The sequence below is a fragment of the Phascolarctos cinereus genome, unplaced genomic scaffold (genome assembly GCF_003287225.1).
Source record: "Phascolarctos cinereus isolate Bilbo 61053 unplaced genomic scaffold, phaCin_HiC Scaffold_2;HRSCAF=192, whole genome shotgun sequence".
In the NCBI taxonomy this organism is placed as follows: Eukaryota; Metazoa; Chordata; class Mammalia; order Diprotodontia; family Phascolarctidae; genus Phascolarctos; species Phascolarctos cinereus.
Window position 1 is genome coordinate 394,483,251 of NW_027555625.1, and position 15,928 is coordinate 394,499,178.

Consider the following 15,928-nt stretch of genomic DNA (forward strand, 5'->3'; position numbering starts at 1 on the left):
TTAGTATCTATAAAATGAGGGGATAGACTCTTTAAAGATTCTGTCATACTCATGGAATCACAGACTCACTGGGATGGAAGGCACTTCAATGGTCATCTAGTCCAACAATCGTCACCTCAACACCACTGGCGAGATGTCTCAATTTGATGAACCTTAGTGAGGAGGATTCCACTACCTCTTGAGGTAGTCTGTACCAGTTTGCGATAGCTCTAATTTTAAAGAAGTTTTTTCTCAATCTAACATAAACTTTGGCAACTTTTACCTACTGCTCTGAGTTCTTCCCCCAGGGTCCAACAGAATGAATCCATTCCTTGTTCAACATTATTGTTCAGCCATTTCAAATATATCTAACCCTTTGTGACCCTATTTGGGGTTTTCTTGGCAAAGATACTGAAGTGCTTTATTTCCTTCTCTAGCTCATTTTACAGAGAAGGAACTGAGACAAACAGGGTTAAATGACTTGCCCAAGGTCACAAGCAAGTAAACTAGTAAGATGAGTCTTCCTGACTCCAGGCTCTGCACTCTATCCACTGTACCACTTAGATGCCCCCTTGTTCAATATGGTAGACCTTTACATACTTTTAAGACAGCTCTCATATTTGTTTTTAAGTTTTCTCTTACAAAACATGCCCAGGTCCATAAACATCTTTATATGCCATGGTCTCAAGATCTTTCATTATCCTGGCCGGATCTTCTGGATCTTCTTCAGCTTATAAATGCCTATGCTAAAATGGATAGTCAGTGCCCAGAACAAAACATATATTTTCAGAGATGAACAAATAGCACATAGTGGGACTATTTTCTCTTTAATCCAGTATATCATGCTTCTCTCAATGTAGGCCAGCATTGTATTAGCTTTTTTGATCAATGTATCTCCATGTTGAGCTTGAAGTCCACTGAAATTCTCACTTTTTCAGATGAATTGCTGTTATGTTTCCCCTTATTATATTTCTGAATTGATTCTGAATTGTAGCATTTTACATTTATACACATTATATTTCAACTTAATATCTTCAGCCCAACATTCAAATCTGTTGAAATCTTTTCAGTCCTGTTATCCAGTGTGTTGGTCATCTTTCCTAACATGTATCATCTGCAAATTTGATAAGCACATTCTATCTTTATCTAAGTCACTTACAAAAATATTAAATAGTACAGGGCTCATCATAGAACACTAGGACACTCCATTTGAGATTTCCATCCGAATACGTTCTGTTAGGTCCTTCAGCTTTAGAGGAGGAGACTCTGCGTACAACTTAGTCTTCCCTTCTTGTCACAGCTTTTGAAACTCTGCAGGAACTCTTAGTTTAATCCATCAGTCCGTAAGCAAATATTTATTAAGCACCTACTTTGGGATAGATGCTGAGAATATGAAGACAAAAATGAAGTAGCTCCCTACCCTTAAGGGGCCTACATTCTTTATGGTAATGTGTAGACTGAAATAAATGGAAGAGATTTAAATGAAAAACTTTGTGGTAATGAAGCTTCAATGCTGGGATGAGTTACTGAAGGAAGACTGAGGTTCTCTTTCCCTTCACATTTTTCAAAACCTATCAGAGGGGCTACTACCTGGAAGTGGAAAACATGAATAAATGACCATGTAAGACCACTTCAATGTCTAGGATTTGGTTTTAGGGCCTCAAAAATCCACAGAAGTTTTTTTTTTTCTAAGTGTGACCAAGTGATGAAGAGTATGAGTATTCCTGAAAGAATGGCCACTCAGAGATTCCCTGAAGTTTACCCCGTGTTTATCAGGAAGGTAGATGACTCATTGGACAGAGTGTTGGACCTGGAGTCAGGAAGGCCCAAGTTTAAATTCAGCCTTCGACAGTTACTAGCTGTATGACCCTTAACAAGTCACTTATTTGCCTCAACTTCCTCACAGTAAAATTGAGATAATAATAACACCTATCTCACTACCTCCTAGGACTGTTGTTAGGATAAAATGAGATAATGTTTGCAAACTGTTCTCTAAACCCTTAAAGTGCCACATAAATGTGAGCTATTATCATTATCTTGTACATTTGCATGTTGTCTCCCCTGTTAGACTGTGAGCTCTTCAATAGCAGGGCTTATTCTTGCTTTTCTTTGACTCCCCAGTGCTTGGTGTGGTGCCTGGTATGTGGTCAGCAATTAATAAATGCCTGTTGTTGACTTGATTCAGATACCATCGCATGCCAGCAGAATCATGAAACTGAAGAATTTAGAATTTGAAAGAGAACTCAGTGGCCATCTAGCCGATCCACACCCCAAAAGTAATCCCCACTCTGACTGGTGTATTTTTCCTCACATAAAGCCTGAATTTGAGCTTTGCCAATTCTATCCCATTACTTCCAGTTCGGCACTCTAGGGTCAAAAGAAGACTGTCTCTAGAGTCAGAGAACATGGGTTGAAATCTAGCCTTTGACACTAACTACTTATGTGACCATACATAGTTTGGTTAACCTCCCTGGGCCTGAATTTCCTTAGTTATAAAATTTAGCAGATGAAGGGACCTCTCTGACATCCCTTCCAGCTCTGGATCTTTGATCCTATTCTGTAAATTAGCCCTTCCTTTGAATAATTGAAGACAATTAGCATGTGTCTCACCAAGTCTTCTCTACTCCTGGCTAAGCATGTCCACTTTATAGGATAATAAATTTAGAACTAGAGGAGTCCTTATAGGTCATAAGAGGATAATGTTTATCATTCTACAGATCTCTGGGGCACTACATTAGGGACTTTTCAAGTTTATATTTAACTATCAGTGACTATTCCTTGAGTGTGGCTATTTGACTAGTATAAAACCTATGTAATTTAACAGTAATATAGTCTGCATTTTTCTCACAAAAATGTCTGTCCTTTGCACAGGCATCTTATATCTAGCATATCTGTCCCTATGGGCTAGCACTCCACTTACAAGTTTAAGAAGGTTAAAGCTAAATTGATGGCTAGTGTTGTTTGGGGAGGACATCACTAACCTTCTGAGGTGAGAGAGCAAAACTCCCATGTTCTCCCTGAAGATGACAGAATATTCAACTAAATGGTCCATTAATCTGCTCCAGCATGATGTATGTAAGCATGGTATAGCTGAAAGTGTGCTAAGTAGATGGACAATTTGTGTATGAATTCTGCCTCTGACACTTATTGCCACTTATCTGTTCCTCAGTTTCCTCATCTGGGAATGAGGGGTCGTCACTAGACTGTTTCTAAAGTCCATTTCATCCCTAAGTATGTAATCATGTGTCTTCACTTTTACATGGTTCCAAAGCCGGTTGTTAAAACACAAAATAAAATGTCCTAGAAGGTCAAAGCACAAAGCCGTCTCCTTTGTAAAGGAGCTGAATGAGGAGTGGAGGGGAGAGGAAGGAGATACTTGGCTCTTTCTATTAACCCACAAGATAAGATGGTCCTTTATTTCAGTGTAGCAGTGGTGATGTTTTTCGAATGAACAGTATTTTGCAAACTACAACAACATCTACCTTTTCCTTAGCAAAATTAATACCACTGAACTCTTCTTAATCTAATTAAATAACAAGACAGTGAATAAGATCTTATGACAGGCCTTCAAATAGTGGGAATAGCTGAGCCCCTGAGACCTCAGTTCATCAAGTAAGCAGAGCTAGCACTAAGAATATCTACACTGAGAACTCAACTTCATTCAAATTCAAGCATTTTGTAAAAGAAAGCCAACATATATGTGGTCTGTTTATTTTTTGAATAATGCTCTCCCCACACCACTATATAGCTTTTAATCCTGTGTTTCTCCCCCCTCGCCACCCAATCCAGTTCCTCTTAAATCCTTTCTTCCCAAAGCCTCTGTCTGTTTTCTGTGATTTTCCTCTTGCTATCCCCTGGGTAATGGGCTCATATGGATAAGGATCTTATGATAAGGGTTCAGTTTTCTGAGAAAACTGAAAATTTTGCATCTTTTCTACAATTCAGTAAGTATTTATTCACTAAAGACCATGCAAAGTTGTACATTTGGTACGACAGGGGATGATAACAACAATAGCATTTATACAGTATTTTGAAAATTGCTTTACATTTATTAGATCATTTGATCCTCATAACGATCCTGGGAAGTAGGTGCAAATCTGACAATCTGTTTCCTGGGTTGCCAAAACAGTCCTGGCTCCCAAAGAGCTTATGACCTAATGGCAGACATAATCCCTATGCCTAAATAATTATAGAACAAGGTAGGATGTGTGATAAGTGCTATAGGAGTTATAAACAAAGTATAATGGGATTCCAAAGAGGGGAGAGATATCTGGTTTGAGCTGAGGCATCCAGTAATGTTTCATGAAGAAGCTGAGTCAAAAAGAATGTGGAGGAACTCATCCATGCAAGCACAGCTCTTGGCACATAGCAAGTGGCTAATAACGATCTGTTGACTAATTGGCTGATGTTGGGTGAAACCCTGTGGGTGATTTGGGGGACAATATGAACAAGAGTTTCACAAGATGGGCAGAAAAAATGGGTTGTTATCTATATCACTGGAAGGAGCACCACATCAGTAAAGTTACAGAACCATTGAGATATTAAAGTATAAGTATGATCCTGGTATCTAAACATTATGGGGATGAGATCAGCCACCCTAAGAGTAAAACATGGTATAGTGGAAAGAGCATTGCATTTGGTGCCAGAGACCCTAGTTTCAAATGTAGCTCCTCGGCTACTTTCTATCTGTGTGATCTTACACAAGTCACTTAGTATGTCTTGGCCTCAGCTTCTTTATCTGTAAATTTTTTTTGTTGGGGTATATGGACTGGACAGCTTCTAAAGCCTCTTATGGCTCTAAATCTACAAAATTCTGTGATCCTAAGTTTGACCTAGTATCTGGAGGGAGGGTGAGAGAGTCACTGCTGATCACCTGGGAAAAGAGTGAGGCTTGACAACTAATGTACTCCAGGTCTGTCTGAAAAGGAAGGATTTAGATTACTGAAAGGAAGAGTTAAGTTACTGACATCTCCCTAAGTATTTGGCTCTGATTTAAATGGGAAGAGAGGAAGAAGGAAAGGGAGAGGGAGAGAGAGTCACAAGACTGCTGTAGCCCATCCCTGGGCCAAATATAAACTTGTTAATAATGAAGGGGAGGAGGGAGCACCCCACATGTAATTAAATTGTTCAGAAAATGGTTGGCACTGGATAGAAGATAGGGGTTCTATAGTTCTCTGTAAGCTAAGGCACTTGGACCCAATTTGATGCTTCTGTGACAATAACATCAGTTGGCAACCAGTGCCTAGTGTCAATAAGGACCAGAATTAATAGTTATCTAAAAACAGACTACCCTGCTCCAGAAATATCTCCCAAAGTTTGGAGCCCTGTGTTAACAAAATCCATCAAGGTCTATGTAGCAGTCCTGAAAGATGAATGTTACAGAGAAGAAAGGCCTGTTACAAAACAGCCTCATTTACCTGTAACCTAAACTCCCCTCTTCTCCCAGTACTCAGGTACTCAAGAACAGCAGCTATACACACAATTGGTTCTTGGTACAAGCTAAATAAAGAAGCCGGTGAAATTCCCAGCCAGTGCTTGGGAAGAAAAATGGCCTGGGATAGGAGGGATAAATAGGTTTAGAAATGTCAGTATTGATTGCTTACTAAAGACAACATGGTGAAGCGAAAAGAATGCTAGATTTGGACACAAAGGATATGGGTTCAAATCTCAGCTCTACCATTTCCTAGCTCTATAGAATTAGATAATCAATTTAACATCTGAGCCTCAGTTTCCTCATTTATAAAATCAAGGGATTGGATTAGATGGCTTCTGAGGTCTTTTCCACCTTAGTTGTTGTCCTTCATTCTTGAAGAGGACCAAAATGACATCACTATGTTAGAGTCAGGTACAGTGTGTCCGACTGCGGCCGTTCAGACCAATACGAGCTCGGAATGTTCTGCCATGGGTTGGGCACAAATAGCCCATGTGAACTTTTGGGGTAGATTCTCTAAATGTGCACATCTCAAGTTTCTTTTGAGCTACTTTAATTCTGCTTTGCTCATACAGCACTGTACCTTCTCTGAAGTGGGCACGCCGTACTGAAAGATTCTGTGCCAGTGTCTCCCATGTCACACAATCAGTTCCAAAGTTTTTTAGATGTAGGCCCTTTCTAATGCATTCCGGTCCCAAAATCCCCCCTTCTCTCACCACCTCCGTTTCTTAACTAAGTTTCCCATTCCCTCAGGCCTTATCCATTAGTTGACCTAGCCATGCTGTGCTTCCAATTCTGCAGTACTTTTCAACTTATGCCCCTTCCTACAGAATACTAAATGTACTTTCAAAATGCGATCTTCGAACAGGTAAAACCTGGCTGTTTCTGTCAGGGCCCTTTCTGTTTTCACCCACCCCAAGCTGCTAACAATGCTGTATTTACTGTCTTTGCTTTTATCAGGGCTGGCTAACCACAATGTTTCAGAAATGATTGTATTGATATGAGAGCCTGGAATGAGTTAGAAGAAATCTGTTCATCCATGTAATAAGGCTTCAGTTGTGTTTTAGAAATGTGTCAGATTCTTTTCCTCCCATAGGCGAAAGAGAAATTTTTTTTAATGGGGATTTTTAAAGTGTAGATTTTTAGAGAGTGTAGATGACCTTTGGTTACAGTTCTAATGTGATGATTTTGCTATTTCTTTAACACTGGCTGATCAAATGAAGAAAAATAACTATATGAGGGAGCTAAGGAATAGGACCTCCCTGGGGTTTGGCAGAAATGAATGTAAACTTCACTTCGTGCTCTAAGGCTGAGGTTCTAAAAAGTTTTAGTCATAGATTCTTTTGCCAGTCTGGTGAAAACTATAGACTCCTTTCGTAATAATACTTTTAAATACATAAGATAAAATATATAAGATAACAAAGGAAACCAGAGGTTACGGGAAAGACAGATGAAAATTTATTTTCTGATCCAAGCTTACAGATGCCATGGAATCTGTGCATAGACCCGTGGGAAACTGTGGATTCCAGGTTAAAAACGTTTGCTTTAGATAGGAACAATGATGGAAAGCTTTGAGGTAATCTCTCATCTCTGGCAGAAATTATGGTCTGAATGTCAGGGAAAAACAAATTCCAGGCTACTAATATAAGCACCTTCTTCTGGGAAAAACCAAGCCCTTTTCATGTGTATGTCTCATAAGCTCTGAACTAAGGAGATTTCCAGGTCTTGGCTCATCTCCTCAATCCTGATACATTGGACAGGGCTGGCTTCTTCACTTTTAGAGAAGAACGGCTCAGCTTTCCCCACCAGGGGCCAAAAGTCTCCTTTGCCATTTCCTTCCACAGGTCTTCCTTCAAAAGCTGAAGCCTCTCACCACAAATCACCTCACATAGTATCTAATCTGTCACAGACTGCCTCAGGATGACAATGGGAAGAATCCATGGGAAGGGCATGAGTCTCCATGGTTTTGACCATGCGTACAGATATTACATGGTGATAACAAAGGGATATGTGTCATTGCTCTAGGAGACGTGGCATGGACTTATATGAAATGAATATTTTCCTCAAGGGGGAGGGAGTTAGTCTGAGAACATAGACGTGTCACCATCTCTCTGCAGTATTACTCCACAGCCTTTAAGACAACCCAATGCTGAAGTCAACTTACTGAGTAGCTCTCATGGCAAGGTCTGCTGTCAGACAGCTATTTCCTCGACAAAAAAGGAAGAGGAAGAGAGAATAAAGGCATATGAGAGAAAGACAGAACAGTATAATGGAAAGAGTGCTAGATTTTGAGTCAGGGGACTTGTCTGAATGCTGGTTTTGCCATTTAATAATGGTGTGATCTTCGGCAAGTCACTTAATCTCAGTGGAAGTCAGTTCCCTCATACAGAAATAATGGGATTAGGCCAGATGATTTCTGAGGTGCCTTGTAGTTCAGTCCATGACTAGGAGACCGTAGTGGCTTAGATGATCAAACCCCAGCTTGTTCAGAAGTCGACAAATTTCTTATGTGGCAGGCACTGGACTAAGTGCCAGGGATATAAGGGAAGGTAACAAAACAATAACAACAGCAGTTCCAGTCCTCAAAGATCTCACAATCTAATGAGGGAGATGACATGTGAATAACCATGTTAAAAAAAAAACATATACAGGATAAATTGGAAATAATCAACAGAGGGAACGCTCTAGAATTAAGAGAGATTGGGAAAGTCTTCCTGTGGAAGGTGGGATTTTAGCTGGAAGGAAGCCAGGAGATGGGAAGAGGTTTAAAAGCAATAAATCAGAGGCAGAGACAAAGATTTTACCTTAAAGTCAAGATTAAGATTATCCAGATCTTGGCACCTTCTAGAACAAATTCTATTTCAGGCTATAAAATGAATCAGCATTTGTGGGAGGGAAACCCCCAAAAAACAGAGGTGGCAATGAGCATTTATTCAGTATTTGATATGTGCCGGACACTTCGCTAAGCACTGAGGATATAAAGGAAAGCAAAAACAGTCCCTGTCCTCAAGAGGCTTAGATAGCTATGTATGTACATGATAGTATACAGGATAAATCGTAATGCTCTCAGAAGGAAGATGCTAGGGAAGGAGTGAGGAAAATATACAGACTGATTTTCTTTTGTCAAAGATGGGCAAAGGTTTGTCTCTAAATAAGATGCACTTTTTTTTTTTTGATCATGTCACTTTCCCTGCCCAGATAGAGACCTTGCAGAATAAGTGTTTGAAGATGTGTGGGGAGCATAAGTCAAGAGATGAGATTTGTAGCATCGATTGGAAGAACTGTAAATGAGAAAGCAGAAGTTCAAACTGAAGGGGCTAAGAAAGGTGACCTGCATATTGGCTTCTGAAAGTGCAAGGTAGAAGAGACCCAGACCTGATCTTGTGATAGATGCAGAAGAGTTCTTAGGATGAAACCCACTTAGTTTATAATTCTAATAGTGGTAAAAATTTGGTGTTCATGAGGCCAGGCCTGGGAGCTCAGGTCCCACTTTGTTCCTTGGCCTCAGGATGCATGGCCCCGAAATGCTCACTGTTGGATGCAAAAGGATTCTGTTTTGAAATCCAGCCTCTGATGATTTTTACTTGTGTCACCTTGAGAAACTCACTTAATTTCCCTGAATCTCAGTTTCTTTATCTGTAAGATGAAGAGGTAGGATGAGAGGGCCTCTGAAGTTCCTTTCATTCTATGGTCCTATAATCTAATCTTATTAGAAAAATACCTTATAGCCTATATGGGTGTGATGAGTCAATAGCATTACCTTTAGATGAAGAATAGTACATTTCCATCATAACCCAGCAATCTACACGTACTTCATATTTTCTCATATAGATGCTAGAATCCACAAGCTATTTTTTTTCCTTTTCAGTTAGCCTGCTAATCCCTTTCCCTCCCATAATTCTGATTATTTCTCAGCAAGGAAAGGATTATGTCGCACCATTTATATTTAAATTCAGCTATTTGTCAGATTGAGCTCAAAATAGATCAAGGAAAGAAAGGAAAACTGGAGGTGCCCAAAAGGAGGTCCTTGACCTTTTATTTATACTCAGAAGCAGAGAGGCATTGCTAATTGTATAACCTGGAAAACCAATAAAAAAAAAAAAACCTCAGGTCTAGGGTAACTCAACATGGTGTGCACATTAATAAAAGGTTTGTCAGAAAAAAATGAACCCATCTGTGGCCAGATAAGATGAAGCATTAAAAAAAAAATTCACTCACTTGGGTTGAGACTGGAGAATCATGGGGAAAACAAGGGAGGCAGGTTTAGCAATAACCTGCCACATGGTGTCAAACATCTGTAGCAGGCCTTGTTTGATTTTATCCAACAAATATTTATTGAGCACTTAACATGAACAGACTGCTCTGCTAGACTCAGGCAAATGCCAAGATAGGTCACTCTTGTTCTCAAGGAGCTCATGAGCCAATGCTACATTCAAACAAGGATGCATAGATGAGAGGTATAAAGCACAATGAGTGTTTGTCAGAGGGGGAAAGAAATCATTTCTGGCTGGGAGGGGATAAGGAAAGGCTTTGTGCAGCATGTGCCCTTGGAGTTGGGCCTTGAAGAATGAAGGCCTAGGATTTCAACAGGTGGAGATGATGGGGAGTAGCATTCTTGGTGAAGGGCATGGGCAATTACTCAGAGGTAGAAAAGTACCAGCTGTCCAATCTCACTTGAGTAAAGAGCATGAAGAATGGCAGTTCACATTTCTGGGAAGGCAGTTTGGAGTCAACTTATGTAGGGCCTTGAATGCTATGCTAAAATTTTGTTTTCTAAGGTCACTTGGCGTTAAAGGGTCACAATGACTACACAATGATTCACTAAAAGAGGGAAGTGAGGGATTTTATGGTTTTGTATGCCCCATGGAGCAGTAGGACCTAGCATCTACTTTTTAGTTGCTGCATGGATTCCTAGCTCATTTGAAATAAATAATTCACCCCCTTTGCAAGTCTGACCATAGAGACCATTTTGGGCCTTCTCAGGTAAATTTATTTTTTTTAAAAGATTGATTCTCCTGACCTGGCCCAGGCCAGAAGTATATTAGCCACTCATGAGCTGATTGGCATGGAAACTTGGACCTGCTCTATTTTTGAACTGACCCAGTTCATCCTTCTCAGGCAGCCTGGTGGCCCCCTGCTCCTGGGGGTTAACCTTACCCAAAATAGGCTTTCACCTTATTTATCTCAGAACTCCCACACTCAAGCCATCCACTAGCTTCAGCCTTTCCAGTCCCAGGGACTGTCTGCTCCCATGCCTAGCAATAACTATTCTCAAACCGTAATTAAAAAAAAAAGAGATAGAGAAGTGGCACCGTTGATAGAGTGCTGGACTGGCCTAGTTCAAGATCCAGTGTGAGACACTAGTTGTGTGACCTTAAGTCACTGCCTCAGTTTCCTCATCTGTAAGATGGGTATCATGATAGCATCTATCTCCCAAGGTTGTGAAGATCAAATATTTGTAAAGTGCTATGCAAACCTTAAAGCACTATAAAAGTGCTAGTGATGATGATGATGGAAATAAAGGCCCTCTTCAGTTGATTCCTCATGACCGAAAACGTTTAGATCTTTAAACAACTTTCCATGGACCCCACAGAGATGCTAACTCAAATGGATTTGAAACAACATGTTTGAGATTCATAGAATAATGAAATTACAGAATGGGAGGGGACTTTGAGAGGTCATCTGGTCTAGACCTCTGTCTATTGGAGCCACTTCTTTATTTTAGCCACTTACTAGAAAAAAATGAGGCAGCCAATTTAACTGCCACATAGTTAACTGCAAAGACCTGCCAATTTGGTTCTCCTGCATGGGCACAGGCTGTCAATGCCATTAGGCAACCAAGTGCCCTTGCTTCAGGTATCCCAGATATAAACCCCACTCTCCATCCCCCTCACCCTTGAAATTACCTGGTATTTCATATATACTTTTATTTATCCATATATATCTATATATCTATCTATATCTATATCTATATATATCTATATGCATAGATATATATAGATATAGATATAGATATAGATATAGATATAGATATAGATATAGATATAGATATAGATATAGATATAGATATAGATATAGATATAGATATAGATATAGATGTTGTGTCACCTCAGTAGGAAGTAAGCTCCATGTGGACAGGGCTAGTTTTGTAGTTTTCTTTGTATTCTCAGGGCACAGCACAGTGCCTTGCACAGAATAGCTGCTTTAATGTTTGTTGAGTTGAACTGAATAACAGACATAAGGGAACAGAATGATGGATGATGATTAGGTCTATTACTATGTAAAGGCTGATGCAGTGAAAAGAAGGAATGGTGAGGGGGGGAGGAGAGAGACAGGCAGAGACAGAGAGAAAGAGAGCAAGAGACAGAGAGAGAGAGAGAGAGAGAGAGAGAGAGAGAGAGAGAGAGAGAGAGAGAGAGAGAGAGAGAAAGAGAGAGAGAGAGACAGAGAAAGTGGGGGGGAGGTATGCAAAGACTGTGTTATGATATCTTGCATTTGTATCATGATTTATAGTTTGCAAAAAGCCTTCAAATTGGTGAGCTTTAGAACAGCCCTTTAAGGTACATAAAGCAATAGAATTATCCTATGGTACAGAGGCTAAGAGAAGTTAGATGATTTTTTTTTAAGACTACACAGTCGCTGGTGAAGCCAGTATGAGGAACTAGAGCTCTCTAATTCCTAGTTTAGTGTCTTTTTGCTGTGATAATCAGCATAACATAATGGCTAGAGATCTGGCTTTGGAATCAGAAATGTTCCTGACGCATACTAGCTGTGGGATCATAGGCTAGTCACTGTTTCTCAGTGACCTAGACAACTCATTCAGATTACAAGTTATAGCCAAACTTCACATTTGCATTAGTGGAAGAAGTTTCCACACCAAGAGTTCCACACATATAAAATCACAGGTCTAGATCCCAAATAACAGCAATTTAAAACAATCACAAACCCTAGTCTGCAGAAATAGCTGTAAAGTGAGGCAGGAATTTGTGAGTGTGGTTTGATTTAGTGGGGCAGAGAAGCATTAACTCCCAAGACCTTCAAAACTTTATGAGCATGACAAGATCCTCAGGCATTTCTACAATCAACAGAATCTCTGTGTGTCCAGAACAGCAGGTTTGCCAGAGTAATGAGATTGGGAGCTGCTTATCTCCATCAGCCAGTCCGAACTGCACAGTCAGGTTGGGTAAGTCTAACTGAACTGTAGGGAGAAAGGAAGCCTATATTTCCTTAGGATTTGATTACATCTCTCTCTCTCTCTCTCTCTCTCTCTCTCTCTCTCTCTCTCTCTCTCTCTCTCTCTCTCTCTCTCTCTCTCTCTCTCATTTTTTGGGGGAGAAGTGAATTAGTTCCTCCAAGAATTACTACAGACCAAGCAGTACTTTTGCCCCTGTAAATACCCCTTCTGGAAGCATTTGATATAAACCTGGGAAAAAAACTCACCTTGTAATTCTTCTATAGCTGGGTTAATAGCCTCTCTAAAGACAATCTCTAGGTTCATAGAATGTTAGAAATTACCACCTGTGGCAATCAGTGTGTTGATTCTCTTTCTGCAGGACCTTTCTCTTTCCACCTCCACTTTTTAAAGGGCTAGTTGGGTGTTTCTGGCTGCAGTTTGCTTTGGAATTTACCCTTGACTATGAAACCCCAGTGCCACTGACAGCCTGGGAGGTATGTTGACAGTGGTTTCTGAGTGTTTTCCAAATTCAAGTCCAAAGAAAGGAGTCATTGAAGATTGAGTAATAGACATCAAGAAATAACACACTTTTCCCTAATGTGGCCCCAGGAATCATTGAAGAGTGATTTTAGAGTTGGAAGGAACCTCAGTAATCATATAGTCAAATTCATGCCTGGACAAAAATCCTCTCCTTAATATATTCAGCAATTGGTCATTCAGTCTTTCCTTGAAGACCCCCAGAGAGGAGGAGAAATCTGTCACTTCCGAAGACAGCCCCTTCCATTTTTTGGATAATTTTAATTATTAGACATCCCTCCACCCCATTCTTTCTACAACTTCTACCAACTATTAGTTCTGCTCACTGGGGACCAGAAAAATAAGAACAAAGCCTCCATCATGTCCCCCCACCTAAGTCTTCTCTCATCTGGGCTAAACAGTCACAGTTCCTTCAACTGATTTGTCATAGGGCTTGAACTTGATTCCAAAACCTGGTCATTCTTATCTGAAAACTAGTCTTCCTTGCTAATGTCCTGCCTTAAATGTGCTGTCCAGAATTGACTCCAACACTCTCTAATTGTGGCCTGACTTGGAGAGGGTACAGTGGGATTCTCACTTTCTTATTCCTGGCTGCTGTTTCTCTTAATGGAGGCCAAGATCACTTTGGTTTGGTTGATTGCTCTATCTCAACTGTTGACGTACTCACCTTGAATCAGTCTAGCACCTCTTCCCCGCCTTTTTTTCCAGACAAACTGCTGTCTAACCATTCATCCTTCACCATGTAATTATGAAGTTGTCATTTGGACCCATGCATAACACATTTTTCTCCGTTAAATTGGAATTGGGAGTTGGGGAGAGCACAGGCTTTGTATCCCCTCTCAGAGCTATCCTCATTACCTTTGTATCCTTTCAGATCCCTCCCCCCACCACTGACCTTAAGTCTGGAAAGACTTAGAATTGGTGACCCCATCTATTGACTTTTAAAGTGAGGAGAATTGCTTTCTTTCCCTTTACCTCAAACTACCTCCTCCTTCCAACAGATCAACAATTAACAACACAGCAGTCAATACTGCCCCAGGTGGTCAGGACAATTGGAAATAGAACCTGACACATTCTAAGTGTAATGGGAAAAGGTGTAGAGTTCCCTCTATGGAATCATTCCTCCCCACTCCCCAAACCTGACCACTACGCGTGGACAGCACTGCCTCACTCTCAAACAACATAGAAAGGTGCTACTTGGCAAGGGGGGCATTTCTGCTTAATACCTCATGCTGAAGTGGGTCCCCATCTGGGTTGTAGACCCTTGGAGCACAGAGACAGCTCAGACGGGAGGGAAGGTTTAATTTTAACCTTTCATTCACTCATTATGCAATAAACACTTAGTCTGAATTTGTTAGAAGCAGGTAGTGGCGAAGAGGCGCATTTCTCCTGCTCTGAAGGTATCTAAAATCCAGTAGGCTGCACCTCCACCATCCTCATCCTCGTTCCTCATCAACATCATCAATTCATTTTGCTCCTGCTGTGTGATAGACCACACCATTCCCAACCTTATTTAAAGGAATCATCTTTGTAAGTAAGAGAGCCCTAGATAGCAACAATTGGTGCATCTGTAGGCCTCTAGCCAGATTCATAGAATGTTCGAGCCAGAAGGGCCCTTAGGGCTCACCTTGTCCAAGCCCCTCATTGTAAAGTTGGGAAAATGGGGTCTCCTAGAAGTTAACCTAAAGGTTAAGTGACTTGTCTAGGGACATATAGGTAGTTAGTAGCAGAGCCAAGCTTTGAACTGAGGTCTTTTGGACCCAAATCCAATGCTTTTCCCACTGCACTACGCTACCTGTTTAAACCTGAAATAATTAAAACATTTCAACTTGTGACAACAACTCCCCTACCTATCTCTAACCCAATGATACGTTCTTGATTCCAAAAGGTTTTATAGGAGTCATCCCTCCAATTCCACTGCTCAGACTGAGCATGGTGTTACAATCCAGGGGAACTATTGTGGTGTCTAGAGAAAAAAAATCACTGGATTTGGGTTAGAATCCCAGCACTGTTACTCACACCCTGTGTGACCTTTAAGCAAGTCATTTCTACTTTCTGTGCTTCTCTTTTCTCATCTGTAAAACTGAGGGACTGGAAAGAGATGATCTCCAAGATCCCTTTGACCTTTAAAGCCTACGAACCTCCATCTAAGGAAAAGAAGGACTCAGGGTTGTTAGCTCTTCCAGGGGGAGAGACCACTTGCCTAGTAATGAGGACAGACATTCCCTTTCCTCCCAATTCATTCCAAGCGCTAGGAGCTCTCAGCTTACCTCCTCTGAGCAGGTTGCACAGCTGTGACTGGGGAGGCTGGCAGTGTGGCTCCCAGCTGCTAGGATGCTTTGATGGGAGGATGGAGCTAGCCAGCAGGTTTCACTGGTTATCTCACCTCTTCTAAGGGGTAAAGAGGAATGGGGAGGAATGGGGAGGAATGGGAGGAAAGGGAAGGGGGGGCAGAGCTCCTCCTCCTGGCAGGACAGGCCCAGAAATGTCCAAGGAAAAGACGAGTGGGAGCAGCTCCTCCTTTGAGGAGGCAGATCATAGAACACAGTCTGCTTGATGCTCCTTCCCAAGCGGGGCTCCCCTACCTAGTGGCACAATCAGTAAAGTTCCTCACAATCTATCTCTACTCCCCATTGCCCCTCCCTCTTTCCCTCATTCGCCTTCTCTCCATTCCTGGGCTCCTTCACCCTCCCCCAATCCTGCCCTGGGCTTCTTTCCTCTTCTTGCTCCCTCCTCCTCTCTCCAGTTCCTAGGAGTTCCCTGTGTAGCCGGTTCAACCGGCTTGGTTCTCCCCCCAAACCCCACCC

At 41.2% G+C, this 15,928-nt stretch overlaps 1 protein-coding gene across 2 annotated transcripts in view; it reads right to left on the minus strand.

Moving 5' to 3' along the window:
• ATP10B (ATPase phospholipid transporting 10B (putative)) overlaps positions 1–15,687 on the minus strand; it is a 362,023-nt gene extending 346,336 nt beyond the window's left edge. For both annotated transcript variants that reach the window (XM_020992355.2, XM_078150541.1), the window contains exon 1: positions 15,392–15,687. The gene's annotated coding sequence lies outside the window, so the exon portion shown is untranslated. The remainder of the gene's footprint in view (positions 1–15,391) is intronic.
• Positions 15,688–15,928: the final 241 nt, after the last annotated feature.